The sequence below is a fragment of the Erinaceus europaeus genome, chromosome 22, assembly GCF_950295315.1.
Source record: "Erinaceus europaeus chromosome 22, mEriEur2.1, whole genome shotgun sequence".
NCBI classification, from domain to species: Eukaryota; Metazoa; Chordata; class Mammalia; order Eulipotyphla; family Erinaceidae; genus Erinaceus; species Erinaceus europaeus.
In genome coordinates this window covers 9,841,564-9,858,288 of record NC_080183.1, presented here as the reverse complement: position 1 = coordinate 9,858,288, position 16,725 = coordinate 9,841,564, and the positions used below count along the sequence as shown (strand labels likewise).

Genomic DNA, 16,725 nt, shown 5'->3' with positions numbered 1-16,725 from the left:
CCTTTGGCTAAATCCTCAGGAAAGAAGTTGCAGAGTCATAGGCTAGGTCCATTTCTAGTGCTCTAAGAAAATTGCAGACTGTTTTCCATAGGAGTTGGATCGATTAACACTCACACTGGCTGTGTGAAAATAGATCCCTTTTCCCCCTGCATCCTCTCCAACATGTGTTGTTTCTGTATTTTCTGATGTATGATATTTTGAGAGGTGTAAATGTTAACTTGTTCTTGCTTTGGCAGCACATATACTAGAACTGGAACAATACAGAGATTAGTATGCCTCTGAGCAACAATGACATACAAATTCATGAAATGTTTCTTTTCTTTTTTTTTTGCAGATGTTACCATGATGCCAATTTGACTTCCACCTGCGCTTAACCCGCTGTGCTACCGCCCGACTCCCAGGGAGTGTTTCTAAGTGGCTCTTTTGTCTCTATATTTTACCTGTATCATTCCTGTGGTTGTTCTTTAAGCCGTACTTACTTGCTAGCATTATGAGAAGATGAAGGCTCATACTAAGAACCTACCATGCTGAGGTCAGGTAGTGGTCACCTGGCTAAGAGCACACTTTACAGAGCACAAGGGCTCAGGTTCAATTCCCCGGCCCCCATCTGTAAGGAGAAAGCTTCACAAGTAGTGAAACAGGACTACAGGTATCTCCCTGTCTCTCTCTCTCTTCCCCCCCCTCCCTTCTCAATTTCTCTCTATCTCTATCCAATAATAAATAAATAAATAAATATTTTTTTAAAAAGAATCTACCACGTCTTCAGAGTCTTGGCTCCTTTGTTGAGCATAGTATTTAAAATAAGGATGCGGGGGTCCAGTGGTAGCACAGCGGGTTAAGCACATATGGCAATAAATGCAAAGACAAGACTGGTGTAGGGAACCCAGTTTGAGCCCCTGGCTCCCCATTTGCAGGGGGTCACATCACAAGTGGTGAAGCAGGTCTGCAGGTGTCTGTCTTTCTCTCCCCCTCTCTCTTCCTTTCCCCTCTCCATTTCTCTCTGTCCTATCCACAATGACATCAAAAACAAAAATAATAACCACAACAATAAAACAACAAGGGAAACAAAAGAGGAAAAAGTAGCCTTCTGGAGCCATGGATTCCTGGTGCAGGCAGAGAGCCCCAGCTATTGCTCAGATGCCTGGAGAAAAAAAAAAAAAAAAAAGAGGAGGATGTGAGTGCTGGGTATGCTCCAAATAACTTGTCTTCATTCAAACCCCTCTAAAAGCTTAGGGTTTTTGGTTAGAAGTGTGTTTCTGAAAAGCAATTAATAAATGATAGGTGGACTTCTCCCCACCTTATTTACAAATATAAAGCATTTGTTGACTTTTTTTTAAAAAAAGCTTTAGTTTCAGTTCATAAGGATTTGATAACAACTCAGATAAGTAAATAAAAATTATGGTAGATATAGCTTTGAGAATGAGATTATACTAAATAGTATGAAGAGTGTATCTTGTCATAATCTAATGACATCTTTGAGGTATTGACATTATTATTATGACATTTCACAGATGATACCTACCTTGACTGTCATTCTGAGAATAATGGCAAATCACTTGTAAACCCCCCCTTACCCCCAGCACAGAGTAGCATAGACTTCACTCAATAAATCATTATATTCTCACTCCTCTGCTTCTAAGTAAAAAAAAAAGAAATAGGCCAACTTCACAACTTCAATGACACATTAGCTATAAAAGTTCAGTTCATAATCTATGAGATGAAATATATGTTATATTAGCTCATCTATTTTCTTTGTTGCTTTAGAAACATGATCAGATTCCAAAGAGCTAAAATATCAACCTGCCTTATGAAAAATCCCCAAGTTAAGACATATTTATCTACTTTCCAGAGTTGTCCCTTATGTAACCCAAGTTCTCCGATGCCAGCAAAACCCATGAAACTTTTTTGAACACATACAAGTAGGCTAACCCCCTTTCCCCAAACCTTAAGGTTTGAATTAAGCTAGAAAAAATATTAAAGCAAACCTACAGTGCTCCCTAAACTTACAAAGTGTTAAGATAGTACAAATTTATCAAATAACTAAACAATATGCAGAAAAATATGGGAAAATTATCCTCTCCAAGGGAGCAAGTTTACAATTACTATAAATTATAAATCTTGGATAAGAAGGTTGAGCTATATGCAAATATGCAAGCTTTCTTAGAATACAGGAAATACTCAAAACAGGGAAAATGTGTGTGTTTGTTTTTATTCTTCATCCTTTCTCCCAGTGATGCACTCCTCCTCATGTTTTAGGTAAGTTAAAAATTGGAAGCTGGAGGGAAAACCAGCAACATAAACTTTTTGAACAGCAAAACTGACATCAGAATTTAGACCAATTCTAAAAATGTTAGTGTTATAGCCGCTCTATAGCTTTCACCTCAGTAGGAGATTGGATTCATGCAAATACAGTTCTAAACTTCTGCAAGAGACATTTTCCACTTGAAAGCTCACCTGGCTTTTCCTGCACTCTGGTTCCTGGGTTTACTACCAGTCAAAAGTCCCACCTCCTGGGAAAAGTCCTTCCTGCGGACACTCAGCTCATTGAAAGTCACCAGGTGGGAAAGAAAGAAAGGAAGAAAAAAAAGGGAAAAAGAGAGAAAGAAAAGGGAAGGAAGAAAGAAAGAAAGAAAAGGAAAGGAAAGGAAAGGAAAGGAAAGGAAAGGAAAGGAAAGGAAAGGAAAGGAAAGGAAAGGAAAGGAAAGGGAGGAAAGAAGAAAGGGAGAAAGAAATTCCCCAGATGGAACTCAACTGCACTATAGCCTCCCTGACAGCTAATTTCCATTCAGGATCCTCAACCATCTTCAAGGCCTTGCCACACTTTTAAATCTCTCATTTGCTAAGTCCAGTTCAGTTAGTCTCAATAAGTACTTCCAAATTCCTTTCACTCCACCTGGGTTTTTATAGATTTGGTCCCTGGAGGGAGCAACCAGAACAAGGTTGTTTCTAGGAGTTCTAGAACTCTAGTCAATAAGAAATGTCTGAGACTATGGACATTTTGTTTTGTTTTTGTCACCTGCTTCCCCTCTGAGTGGGGAAGGATTTTAAGGTAGAACCAAGGAGGTAGTGGGAAGAGTTTCAAGAGTGCAACGGGAAGCATTACCCAACCTGGGTGGAGCTTTAGGTTGTAACCTCAGAAACAAAAGTCCAATAGGCAAGGTAAATGATATCAGTGGACCAATGAGAAGTTGGCTTGAGGTGATATTAAAATTGGGAAAATAATAGACAAGAGGGCACATGGGGAGGCCATTTCTCTCCATGGCCTTCATGTGACTGCTGCATGAACTATTTTTGCACTGCTAAATCTGTTTCTGCACACATTCTACTTCATTTCTTTCCACACTTGATCAGAGAGTCATCTGTGATTCTTCCCAAAGTGAAATCATGAGTGAAACCTACACTTCCCAGGATGGAGTAGGTTCTTAGCCTTCCTCAGCCCTGAGGCTGATACAACAGTGTGGATACTTAGAAAATGCCCAACTTCAACCAAGAGTTTCTGTAGGTGAGTGGGAAGCTCCAAAGCTCTGAGAATGTTTCTTTGATCCATTTCTTCTGCAAGAAACTAATGGAACCAAAAACATTTTTTTACACACACACACACACACACACACACACACAAAAACATGAAAAGTGAATTTAAAAGCAAATGGGCCAAGGATTTTTCCCTAGGAAGTCTTTCAGTTTCACACATAACAGGTTCACGGGATGTGGACCTATTAGAACTGCTTTTTTTAGTCTCTTTATGCATATTTATTTTGTTCCTCTATGGCTCTGTTATCTCTTAATTTGACACTGAGCCTCCAAAGCCATATCCACTTTCTTCTGAAAATATTATGATGGGGGCAAAAATATTTTAATCATGAGGTTCTGTATAATTTAATGATTATCTTCCATCTGCATGAGTTACAGTAATAATCAAAGGGGAGCAGGGGATTTCTAAAAAGAAGGTCTTAATTTTTTGACAGCTGTTCTGTTTGGTATGGAATTAACCTCTTTTCACATCCTGTACCTACATAAGAGCAAATCTTTAAATATAGCTTCTGTCCACATAGACAATAAAGAGCTAAAATCCACCAGGTGAAAACAGTCCTGCATCAACCTTAATCCCATTTCAGTTACTCACTGATGAGAGGAAACTAAATGAGATTGTAGCACACCAGTAAAGCCTGTAAGTTACAGTGTGCAAGGACCTGGGTTCAAGCCCCTGGCCCCAACTTGTGGGGGGTAGGGGGAGCCTCATAGTTGGTAAGCAGTTATGCAGGTCTCCCCCCATCTCTCTGTCTCTCCCTCACTCCCTCTCTTCCTCTTTGTCTCCTCCTTACCTCTCATTTTCTCTCTGCCTCTATCCAAATTATAAATTAAATAAAATATTTTTTAAAAGAGAAAAATAAATGAGGGAGCAATTTGTCATCTGCAAGATCTGAATCGATAGAACAACCCATCAGGGAGCCCAGGGGTCTGAATTCAGCTGTGGGTTATGAAAATGGAAAGATTATTATGATAATTACCAGGGGCTAAAGTCATATCACTGGCTAGGACACCTGTCTTGACATATATTCAGCCTAGGTTCAAACCCAGGCATCACACTGGGAGTACCAGGATGGAACTGCAGGAAGCTTTGGTGCTGCTCTCTCTCTCTCTCTCTTTCTGTCTCTCTCTTATGGGATGTAAACAGAGTCATGTGGTTTAATTGGATTTCCCAGCACCCTTGACCTACCAAGAGTAAAGCACACCCCAAGGACACATATCCTAGGCTGGAACCTGACTGGAACCCAGGGTTACCCAGCCAGACTCAGCTACCAGCAGGCTGAACTGACCTGCAGACCCATGTGTCTCACCCCTGAGAATGACAAAGGCAGAGGCGGTGGGCAGGCTTGGGCAGGCTGGAGCAGGTCTAACACAGCTATATGTGAGAAAACAAAAGCCTTTGTCTCAGAAAATGGCTTCAACCTTCCTGGACATCACATCTCTCTTTCCTACAAGCTGCTCTGTGTAAGAAGACCCCAGCACTTCGCCCCCAGTGGCTATACCATAGCCAGATGGATTCGATTCTACTGGCACCTGTCAGAACAAACACTGGGCTCATGCTTCTCTTTTTCTTGTTGTCCAAACTGATAACCCAAATGTTATGAAGTTAAAACTCTGCTTCATCCTTGGGGTCTTCACATGTGAGATAACTGCAGGTATACCATGCCTCCCAATGGCTTTGTCTCCCCACTCCACACCCCATAACCTGTCTTCAATAAACCAGACTGTCTTTCCCTTTGACTGCTCCAGTGTCTGATTCCCACCAAACCTCCCAGCTGGCTACATCTGATATATGTCATCATATTCCTCAGATGCGGTTTCCACAGAAAGATCCAGAAGCCCTGCTTGACATCTGGAGCAGTACACTCTTCAGAAGTGCTTCTGGCACACCTGCAGAAGGATCTGAGAGACAGCTTAGCCCGACTCCCCCACTGCCTATGGCAGAAAGCAGACAGGCTCTGATTCTTGCTGGCTTTCTCTCAGGAAACCCTGCAATGTCCTGGAAATGGTGTGAGATACCGAGAGAAAATAAAGGTAAGGCTGAATGTCCTTCCCTCGGAGAGTCCAAGGGCTACAGAAACAGAGACGCTTAATTAAGCAACTAGCAGCCTTAATAACTGACAGTGAAAACTAACTGACGTATGAGCTTGTGAACAAGTTCATTTTCTCTTTTGGAGGAGGCCATTGAATTTCTCTTTGCTAAATGCCTGAATAGGATGAATTTTGAGCCCTGTTCCCCTGAAGTTCATATTAAAACTCTAACTCCCAATGTGAATTTAGCTGGAAGTACAACTTTTAGAAGGAGATTGGGATTCAATTAGGTTTTGTTTATTTGTTTGTTTGTTTTTCTCCAGGTTTATTGCTGGGGCTAGGTTCCTGAACTATGAATTTAATGATCCTGGAGACTATTTTTCCCATTTTGTTGCCCTTGTTGTAGCTGTTGTTAATGTTGTCCTTGTTTTTGTTATTGTTGTCATTGCTGTTGGTGGTAGTGGATAAGACAAAGAGAAATCAAGAGAGGGGGAAAAAACAGAGAGGGGAGAGAAAGACAGACTCCTGCAGACCTACTCTACCACCTGTGAAGTGACCCCTCTGAAGGTGGGAGACAGTGGTTGGAACTCAGATCCTTAGACCGGTCCTTGCACTTCACACCATGTGCACTTAACCTATTGCACTACCACCCAGCCCCTAGATTAGATCTTAAGGGTAGGCTTCTCATAATTGGATTAAGTTTCTTGATAAAAGAACAAGTGATAGAAGATTCTTACTCCATCTGTGTGTGTGTGTGTGTGTGTGTGTGTGTGTGTGTGTGTGTGTGTGTACCCCAAGGAAGGTTGTAACCAATAAAACCATTTACTCTCACCAAAACTCAGCCATGCTCCCAACCTAGTCTCAGAACTTGTCCCAGAACTGTGAGGCACACAGATTACTGATTATCTCATCCATTCCGTGGAGTTCAGTTATGGCAGCTCCTCGGAGCCAAGACAATAGCCATTGTGTATCCTCATAGTCATCACAACGGAAGCTTGAAAAGTGAACGCAGTCTCTGAAGATCACCCCATTGTGAGTGGCTGGTCTGGAATTGAAGCAGTTGTGCTCATGTTGACCCTGAAAACCACGTGCTTAGTCACTGCCTTTCCTCCCTTAAGAAACACCCCCAACAGGGCAACATTTACCAAGTGAAATGGTCCCAGTGTAGAGGAAGTGACTTTAGAAAAAAAAAACACTTCACGAGGAAGATGGACACTGAGCAGGGCACTGAAAAACACCTCTGATTTTACAAATATAAGGAAAGAAAAAGGCTTTGGGGAGTTGGGCTGTACTGCAGCAGGTCAAGCGCAGGTGGTGTAAAGCATAAGGACTGGTGTAAGGATCCCAGTTCGAGCCCCCAGCTCCCCACCTGCAAGGGCGTCGCTTCACAGGCTATGAAGCAGGTCTGCAGGTGTCTTTTCCTCTTCCTCTCTGTCTTCCCCTCCTCTTTCCATTTCTGTCTGTCCTATGCAACAATGACGACATCAATAACAATAATAACTATAACAATAAAACAACAAGGGCAACAAAAGTGAATAAATATTTTTTAAAAAGGAAAGAAAAAGGCTGTTGGTCAAAGGGAAAAGTGTTGGAAAAAGGCAAAAGATGTGAAGAAGCCTGAAGCATGCAGGGAATTTACAAGAACACATGAGGGAAGCCAACCACAGACAGGACAAAATGACTCAGACGGAGGTAGGGAGCTTAGTTAGCACCCAAAGAGCACCTTTTCTCTTAATTTAAATTAAGTTAACTTCTGACTGCCCTTATAGAAATCATCTTTTCTCTTTTGTTGTTTTTTTTTTTTTACCCCGATCTATCCTGGTTTGCATTTTTTGAACAAAATCCCATTTTGCAGCTCCTCACCCATATATTTAACCTGCCTTTATTTCCTGGAATAAATTCTATCTATCATTCTTATTGGATGTATTCCAGTACCACCCCAGTTCACATAATTTGCAAATTTCATTAACATTCTCTTTACTTTCCACTGAAACCATTAATAACCTTGTTGCCTGTGATCAGGCTTAACTCGCAATCTCTCCCACACCTCAGCTAATCAGCTACTTCTGGTGGGATGTCACACAATCCATCACCCTGCCTTGTTCACAGAACACACACACCCCTCCAAAAAGAGAGAGAGAGAGAGAGAGAGAGATCAATCTGAACCAGCTTAAATTAATTTCATAAGTAAAATTTCGTGACGTGGAAGGGATCAAGATGTACAGCAGTGACTTTGCTCCCCACAGCTGCAAATTTTAAACAGCTCTCCAAAAGGGTCCTGTATGATTAATTTGTGGCAATACCATGCTGCTTATTCTCTCCTGATTTCAAGTGATTCCATTACTTCTTCAATGTGCTGCGTTATTTTTCTCCATGCACTTAAACTTCCTAGAGGTAATCTCGGGATCATTCCTCTTGTGGAAAGATAGGTGAACACATTTGCTGTCGGCCTGAACTTCTGTGATCTCTGCAAATATATCAAGTCCTTTAAAAATTGATACTCTTTTTTGTTCTTGGCTGGGCAGTTTTTATGAAGTAACTGGGCTGCATTTCTGCTCCATCCCTGACCTGACGGCACCAGCAACCTGGTTTGGGTCTGTCATGCTGGGTCGAGGGGGACATGGTGCTACTCACTGTGAGTGTGGGGGGGGGGCAGCATCACAATTCAGGGGCCCTCTAGATCTCCCTGCACCTCCATCTGGTAGTGTCTTCACTCACTCAGGTATAGAGGGTGGGAGAGAGAGAGATACTGCAGCACCACTCTGTCCTTCATGAAGCCCCTTCCCTGCAGATGCTCCCACGTGACATCCTGAAACTGGAAACCGGATCCTGGCATGTGGCAGTGTATGCACGCTGCCAGGCCCCTACCTGTGCTTTCTACAAAGCAGAATGTTTCTAAAAGAAGAATCCAGCCCATTGTTTACATATTTTATTTATTTATTCATGAAGAGAGAGAGAAAGAGACAGAGACATCATTCTGGTAAATGTGCTACTGGAGATTGAACTCAGGTCCTCATGCCTGAGAGTCCAGGGTTTTATCCACTGTGCCACCTCCCTAACTACATCCAATCAGCACACTGATCTTGGTATGTCACTGCTCCTCTCTCTCATTTGCCATCTTCCCTCCTGCAATATCATTGACATTGATATCTGGCAGACAGTAAGATCAAAGTGTATGAGGAGTATATAGGATTTCCTGTATTATAATGTATATAAATATGCACGTGTTATATATTATTATATGTATGGGACTCCTAGAGATGGCTCATCCAATAAAAGGAGTGCAAATCCCTGTGTTCTGACTTTGGTTCCATATGGAGGCCAGAGGACGCTCCATGGATGGTTACATAGAGCTGTGGTGTCTCTCCCTCCTCTGCTTCTCTCTGTATATCACCACTTTCCCTCTCTCTCTCTCTTTCTCTCTCTCTCTCTCTCTCTCTGTGTGTCTCCTTTTCTCCCTCTCTTTTTCTAAAATTAAACAATGGTGTGATTCACCTGAGAAAGTAGAATCGTCTTTATTCAAGGTCCCACCACTGTATTGAAAATGAAAGCAAAAATGAAATATAGGCATGACTATTAGAATATTCCCTCCATGACTTCTGTCTCAGAATAAGGAGCAGATAAGGAAGGGACAGTCTTCTAAACTGTGAAAGAGTTGGTTGGACACTGACAAAAAAAGAAGCAGTTCACCATGAATTACACCAAAACTCAAATGGCTTTTGACAGTTTCATGGACTCCCAGATAAGCAGTCTACAGTGATCCAGATTACTCTGCCCAAGTGCTTACAAAACCACTTTGCTGTTGGTTCATGCTGGTGAACATGAGAGAAGCAAGGTTGTCAATGCACACTGCCGGGAGCCAGGCTAAGGCACACACACACACACACACACACACACACACACACGCACGCACGCACGCACGCACACACATATGCCTTTGTGTGCAGAAGGCTTGAGAATCTCAATATAGCCCCCTCATTCTGAGGCCTTAGGACTGTGAATTGCAGTTTAGGTCAAATAGTCATGGCTTTCTCTTGCTAGGGCACAAGAGACTAGCCTCCATGTGCCAGCCCACATGGTACTGTGTACACTTGGTCTCAGTCTGGGCTGCTAGAAACTCTAGAGTTATCCTGACATACTCCACATGAACTGCTTTAAGCTCATCATGAAAGCAAAGCATTTTAACTCCCCAGTCACTCATGAATCAACTTTTCAGTAAGGATCAGTTAGCCTACTTTAGTAGGTATTTGATTGCATCCAAGATGAAGATGGTTGGTGGTGTCTTCTCTGCAAGGAGTAAAGGATGGTAGAGAGAGTCCACAGGGAAGGAAGGGAGAGAGAGAGAGAGAGAGAGAGAGAGAGAGAGAGAGAGAGAGAGAGAGGATGTGTTACAGTAAGGACTGCCTATGAGACTTTGAGAGGTCATGGAATGAAGGCATCACAGTGTTTTGGGAATAATCTCAGAAATCGCCATGAGGGATTGGGTGTAAAGGAACAGGAAAGAAGGCTTTGAAGATACAAAGTGCCATGGGTCCCTGTCGAACTGAGGTCCATTCAAGCAACATAAGTAGGCAAGTGTGAGTGACTGTGAGTGAGCGATAGCTCAGAGAAAAGTCTTGAATGTTCACTGAGTGTGAGTGTGATTTCATGAGCAGAAATACTTCTACAGAACCATAACTGATTGTACATTCACTGTGATTAGAGTTGACCTGCTGATCTATATCTAATGTTCCATGTTCTTTACATGCTGATGTGATTTTTAAAGTTAGTAAGGAGATGCCGGCTCTATATAGAATACTACAAAGAGATTTGAACTCTATAGCAAAACTGTGCCCTTTGTATCCTTGATGCATGCAGTTTCTGAGTTGGCATGAACTGTGGTGCTCCAGCCCGCAAAAGGCCCCACAAGGGAGCTTGACAAAATAAATAAATAAATAAATAAATAAATAAATAAGAAAGAAATCATCATTTAAGTTCTGCTTCCAGTCTTAGTGAAGATGAGTCAGTAAGGATGGTTTCAACTGGGTTAAATTTCTCAAGTGTTGGGTTAACACAGTGAAACCCATCGCATTTACTGATAATCTCTTCTCCATTCTCTTCTAGAACACTATCCTTGTTTCTCTACAGGTCTCTTTGAATTGTTTCTGAAATAGAGAACATTCCAAGGAAGCACTGAGAATATACATAGATAAATAGATATGGACAATGTTATCAAGAAGTTCAGACATATAATGAATAGAACGAGACAATAGAATTTACAGTAAAAGAAATTAAAGTCAGAAGAAAGGCAACATTTGAATTTCCTAGAGTTAAAAAAAATTAAGTGCTCAGACTTAAAAATCAAAGTAGGTTCTAATCCTGATAAAAAAACAATTAGAGAAAATTATTCTTTTCAGGCATACATTGATCTAGTTGTTTTTTATTAATAATACAAGTCCATAAAATGTGAATAATCTTGGAAAATTCTAAATTCTCAACCTCACACAGAACAAGTTCTTTGGAAATGTTATTTTTAAAATAGGTAACAAAAAGATACTGTCTCTATATAAAATACAACAAAAGGATTCAAACTTTATACCAATAGTTCTAGAGATTCACTGGACGTTTGAAGCAGGAGAGTGACAAAAGCAAATATTCTGTTATAAACTTCTTTCTAGATGCTTAACAAAAGATGGCTTTCAAAATGGAGGTCTGCAGGGAGCCGGTTGGTGGCGCACCTGGTTGAGTGCACATGTTACAATGCAAAGACACCCAAGTTCGAGTCCCCAGTCCTCACCTGCAAGGGGAAAGCTTTGCGAGTGGTGAAGCAGTGCTTTGCCCCCTTCCTTCTTGATTTCTGACTGTTCCTATCTGATAAATAAATCAAGATAATTTTTTTTAATGGAGGCCTGGCTGGTGGGAGGGAGGAATCTAGATGAGAATTAATAAATAAATGAGAACTAATAATTATTATTGAGATGTGGGGCAAGTGAGAGAAAAGTCTATCAAACTGGGACTTCTGATTTGGGGGGTAGTTTTGGGGAGGATGTCTTCCACAGCAACCGGAGATATCAGTGAGAAACACAATTTCACTCCAATATGGAGTGGAAATCATAAGAATGTGAATAAAACTAGGCATGAAGATGATGCTACCAGAGAAACATGTCAGACGAGAGGACCAGGTCACCCTTGAACACATCAGCTTTTTTTTTTTCCTATTGAGGGGATTAATGGTGTACAGTCAACAATAAAATGCAGGAACAAAAAATACAGTAGTTTGTACATGTGTAACATTTCTCAGTTTCCCACATTCAACCCCCTTTAGGTCCTCTGGTGTCGGACTAGCTTCGCAAGTGGAGACAGACGACCAGGGACTCATGGCTGAGCTGTACTCAGTATCTCTTTATTCATGCAGGATGCAGCACAATCTAAACCAAGCTATGCTAAAACTAAACTAAACTGAAAACTCACAAACCTGTCCTTATATATACTTGCCAAGTAGGGTGTAAACAGGATGTGATGTAGATAGGGTGGAGAGAAAAGAGAGTGGTGGAAAATCAGGGTGTGACAAAAAGAGGGGGCGGAGCAGGTGAGAATTCTACCACAGAACCACCAATGCCCTGGAGTGAGGGTGGTGCTTAGTTAGTGATTTATGTAAATAGACTGCAGCTTTGAGTGGGATCAAACCAATGCCATACAGGCATGCCAGTGCTTAGTTAAGCAGGATTAGAGACAGAAGTCGGGGGAGCTGGCCTACTACCCAACACTCTGGCATCATGTTCTAGGACCTGAACCCCCACCTCAGAGTCCTTTACTTTACTGCAATATACAAAACCCAAGCTCTAAAAATAACTTAAAAACAAGTTTTCTTATTTTTCAACTTCTTTTTTTATTTATTATTGGTGATTTAATAGTGATCAACAAGATTGTGGGATAAGAGGGGTACAATTCACGCAGTTCTCACCACCAGCATGCCATAGCCCATCTACTCCATTGGAAGCTTCCCTATTCTTTATCCCTCTAGGAGTATGGGCCAAATATCTCTGATGGGTACAGAAGGTGGGAGGTCTGGCTTCTGTAATAGATTTTCTGCTGGACATGGATATTGGCAGGTCGATCCATAACCCCAACCTGTTTCTGTGTTTCCCTAGTAGGGCAAAGCTCTGGAGAGTTGGGGTTCCAGGACACATTGGTGAGATCATCTGCCCAGGAAAAGCAGGCTGGTGTCATAAACAACAGACTTTGATGTCTTAATAAAGAAGGTATAGAGAAATATTCATGAGTATTTCCAAAGTTTCATAACAGAAAGTACAAAGGTGAGAGGAAGATATAAATAGAGCCTGTTCTCCAAAATAAGTCACACAATAAGTCACCTAGGTGCCCACTGGACTTCTGGCTGTGGAGATAATGCTGAACTAACCTACAAGAAGGATTTCAGCAAAAGGTGAAAGTAGATACAGGGGTTATGGGGAGTGAGCAGAAATAGTCGTTCAAGTGAATCTTTCTTTTTTTTATTTCTTTTTTTTAATTTAATTAACAAAACCATAGGGTAGGAGGGGTACAACTCCACACAATTCCCACCACCCAATCTCCATTTCCCACTCCCTCCCCTGATAGCTTTCCCATTCTCTATCCCTCTGGGAGCATGGACCCAGGGTCATTGTGGGTTGCAGAAGGTAGAAGGTCTGGCTTCTGTAATTGCTTCCCCGCTGAACATGGGCATTGACTGGTTGGTCCATACTCCCAGTCTGCCTCTCTCTTTCCCTAGTAGGGTGGGTCTCTGGGGAAGCTGAGCTCCAGGACACATTGGTGGGGTCTTCAGTCTAGGGAAGCCTGGCCGGCATCCTGATGACATCTGGAACCTGGTGGCTGAAAAGAGAGTTAATATGTGAAGCCAAACAAATTATTGAGCAATCATGGACCCAAAGCTTGGAATAGAGAAGAGGAAGTGTTAGGGGGGTACTCACTGCAAACTCTAGTGTACTTCTGCTTTCAGGCATATATTTTGCAGTAGTTTACGTGTGAACATATGCTCTCTCTCACAGAAACTGGTGTATATCTAGGTTTTGGAACTTTGTTAGAAAGTGAACCACCTGAGATGAAATTAGAGTATACTATGAAAGGAAAGGTCTCACCCGAGTAATGAAGTTGAAGGGTTGTCATTCCACACCTGAAGTCTCAGGACACAGTCTGAAGTGAAGCATGTTGAGGTGGCAATCGTTGTGTTGGTTAGGTTGTGATCGGCAGATGCAATATTAGTTGATATGGATTGGGAGAGGCATATGGGAAAGTGGGCCCTATTCAATGGTTCCAGGACTGGGGGAAGTAGAGGCTCCATAGTGGAGATGTGAGGTTCCTGCTGTCTTAGGGAACCAAAAGACAATTGATAGTTAATGTTATCATCACATTATTTGGTAATTGGGTTAACTTTGAAAAGTCCTTTTGTTCGGGTTTGCTGTACAGTACCCAGTATCCTGTATATAGCTGTGCTATTGGTTGCTTCTGATCTACTTGGTCTAGGCTTTTGAGAGAGTCCGCATATCAATGACACAGCCTATATATTGAAAAGATTCAGTTTGTGTTTTGAAAAACTTCAAGACAAACAATTAATTTTCCCCCTCTCGTATTAATTAACTAGTTATTTATATGTGAATCTTTCATGAAATTTGACTGAGCAGGAAAGAAGAATGACAAACTGGAAGGCCAGTGAAACTGAACATGGTCATTTGTTGGAATCACAAAGGGGTGTTGGAGTATGAGGGTGGGAAAGGCCCTGAGTTGGAGGGTCTGCAGACTCCCGCAATGGGGACATGAGATACTGTACCCAGGGGTCAACACTCTGCTCTACACCCTAATAGAGAAAGAACGTGAACAAATGATAGTTATCAGCAGTATGGAATACTGGGAGGAATGAGGGGAAGGTTGATTTTCTGGTAGAGTTTCCTTTCTGTTTGTATCTTGGGATTGAACAGAAAACTTCAACCATGAGATTTGTCTGGGCGGGGGGGCGGGCTATAGTGCAGCGGGTTAAGCGCATGTGGTATGAAGCCCACGGACTGGAGTAGGGTTCTCATTTGAAGCCCTGGCTCCCCACGAGCAGGGGCGAGTGCAGCGGGTTAAGCGCATGTGGTATGAAGCCCACGGACTGGAGTAGGGTTCTCATTTGAAGCCCTGGCTCCCCACGAGCAGGGGCGAGGCTTCACAAGCAGTGAAGCAGGTCAGCAGGTCTTCCACTCTGTCTTCCCTTCATCTCTTGACTTCTCTCTATCCTATCCAACAACAGCAACATCAACAACAACAACAATGGAAAAGAGATGGCTGCCAGGTGCAGTAGATTCATAGTACAGGCAACGAGTCCTGGCAGTAAAAAAAAAAAAAAAAATCAAACTCATGCTGCTCCTGGTTTAAAAAAAATCTAAGAATCATCCTGTCCTAATATAGTCACATATGTTAAATCTTTTCAAAATGTATGAGTGCAAGTGTATATGATTTAGGAGCCAATCAGATCTTCCAGCCCCAGATTCTGTGTGTTTGTTTCTTCTACTGTGTTTGCAATGGGACTTTTCTTTTCTTTTCTTTTCTCATAAAGTTGTCAGCAGACTTTAAACCAGGGAAAAGATCATGGGACTTCTCTGTTGTTACTCCAGTCAAGAACTAGTCCCTGCACTGATTAACTGGAGTTCTCCTGAGCCCACTCTTACGCCTACACCAAGGAGTAGCGATATGGTATGCAGTGTGCAGACTGACACAATTACTGAATCTTCCTGTACAAAATGTCGGGGTTCCACTCCTTGCTGAACAGCCTTTACAATGAGGGCAATTAAATCACCCCACCACCAGCAGCAACTCAGGTTCAGAAAATCATTGTTTGCTTTGTTTTTTATTGTTTACATGTTCTAAGAGTGCAACAGAGTAGAACTCATTCTGTCCAATCAAGGCTGAGTACTATTTATTCATGAAAATAACAGAGGTTTAGGATAGAGATTTTAATGGGAGAAATAGGGAAAAAAAAGGTATTAATAGCCCATTGAATGCCATGATTTATCTCACTGATTTGGATTGTGTACCTTTTACTGAAAAAAGTATATATAAATAAAGTTGAGAGTGTTTATCACCTGAGATACACCATTTGTAAAAGACAAAAAAAAATTGGTTAGCATATTTTAATTTTTTTGCTTTATCTTGATTTGTTTATTGGATAGAAACACCCAGAAATCAAGAAGGCAGGGAGTGGTCGAGAGGGAGAGAGACAGAGAGACACCTGCAGCCCTGCTTCACCACTGTAAAAGCTTTCCCCCTACAGGTGGGGACCAGTGGCTTGAACCTGGATCCTTGAGCAGTGTAACATGTGCACTCAACCAGGTGCAATACCACCTGGCCCCTGACAGCAGTTTTAAACCATCAATTTCTACTGTGCTCACCCCTCACATAAATAAGCAACCCTAGACTTTGGGAGAAATATGAAACTTATTTTAAATTGCAAATATGACCTTATTAAAATAGCTTTCTCCAAGAGTCATAAACAAATAGAGTGCGTTAGTAATACTGTCAAACAAGGGAACACATTATTGAACCGGTCTGTAATTAAAGCAGAAACATAGAATCTGCACAGTTCGGAGTGACTCAGAGAAGAAGAAGAAAGCATTTTGTGACAATCACTTGACATAGAGGATTATGGGGGCTGGGGGACACTCCCCAAGACCACCAGCACTGTGACTCTTAGAAACCTTACATAGGTTCTTGTGTTCCTAGTAGACGCACTTTGGAAACCATATCACACTGTTGTATCTCAGGGGTTTTGAATATTATTTTTCATACAGCACCTTTATTCCACCTTAATGTTGGAAATGTAGCCATTAAGATTTACTGTGTTTGGGGTAAGAATGAAAATGAACAATTAAGAGTACGCTTGAATCTGCAAATGGATAGAAAGAGCTCATAAATTTTAGAATTAACAGCCAAACAGGCTGGGCTGGTTACCAGGTTTATGGAAAAATCCATACCTGAAGGTAAATTTAAATTAGTGGATTGTCAGCAAGCAAACGGATTCCTTTTACTTAGAAAAATAATCCCAAGTGCAGTGGGCCACACACATCAGACAGAGGTGGGGAGAAACTTGACTTGGTTCTAGATGACTTTAGCAAGTGTGGGCTGCTGACCAAGTGAGCACTTCCATGTGCCTTTACA

At 41.7% G+C, this 16,725-nt stretch overlaps 1 pseudogene; it reads left to right on the top strand.

Moving 5' to 3' along the window:
- Positions 1 to 224: 224 nt before the first annotated feature.
- Positions 225 to 323, top strand: LOC132535478 (U6 spliceosomal RNA; annotated as a pseudogene).
- The last annotated feature ends 16,402 nt before the right edge of the window (positions 324 to 16,725 follow it).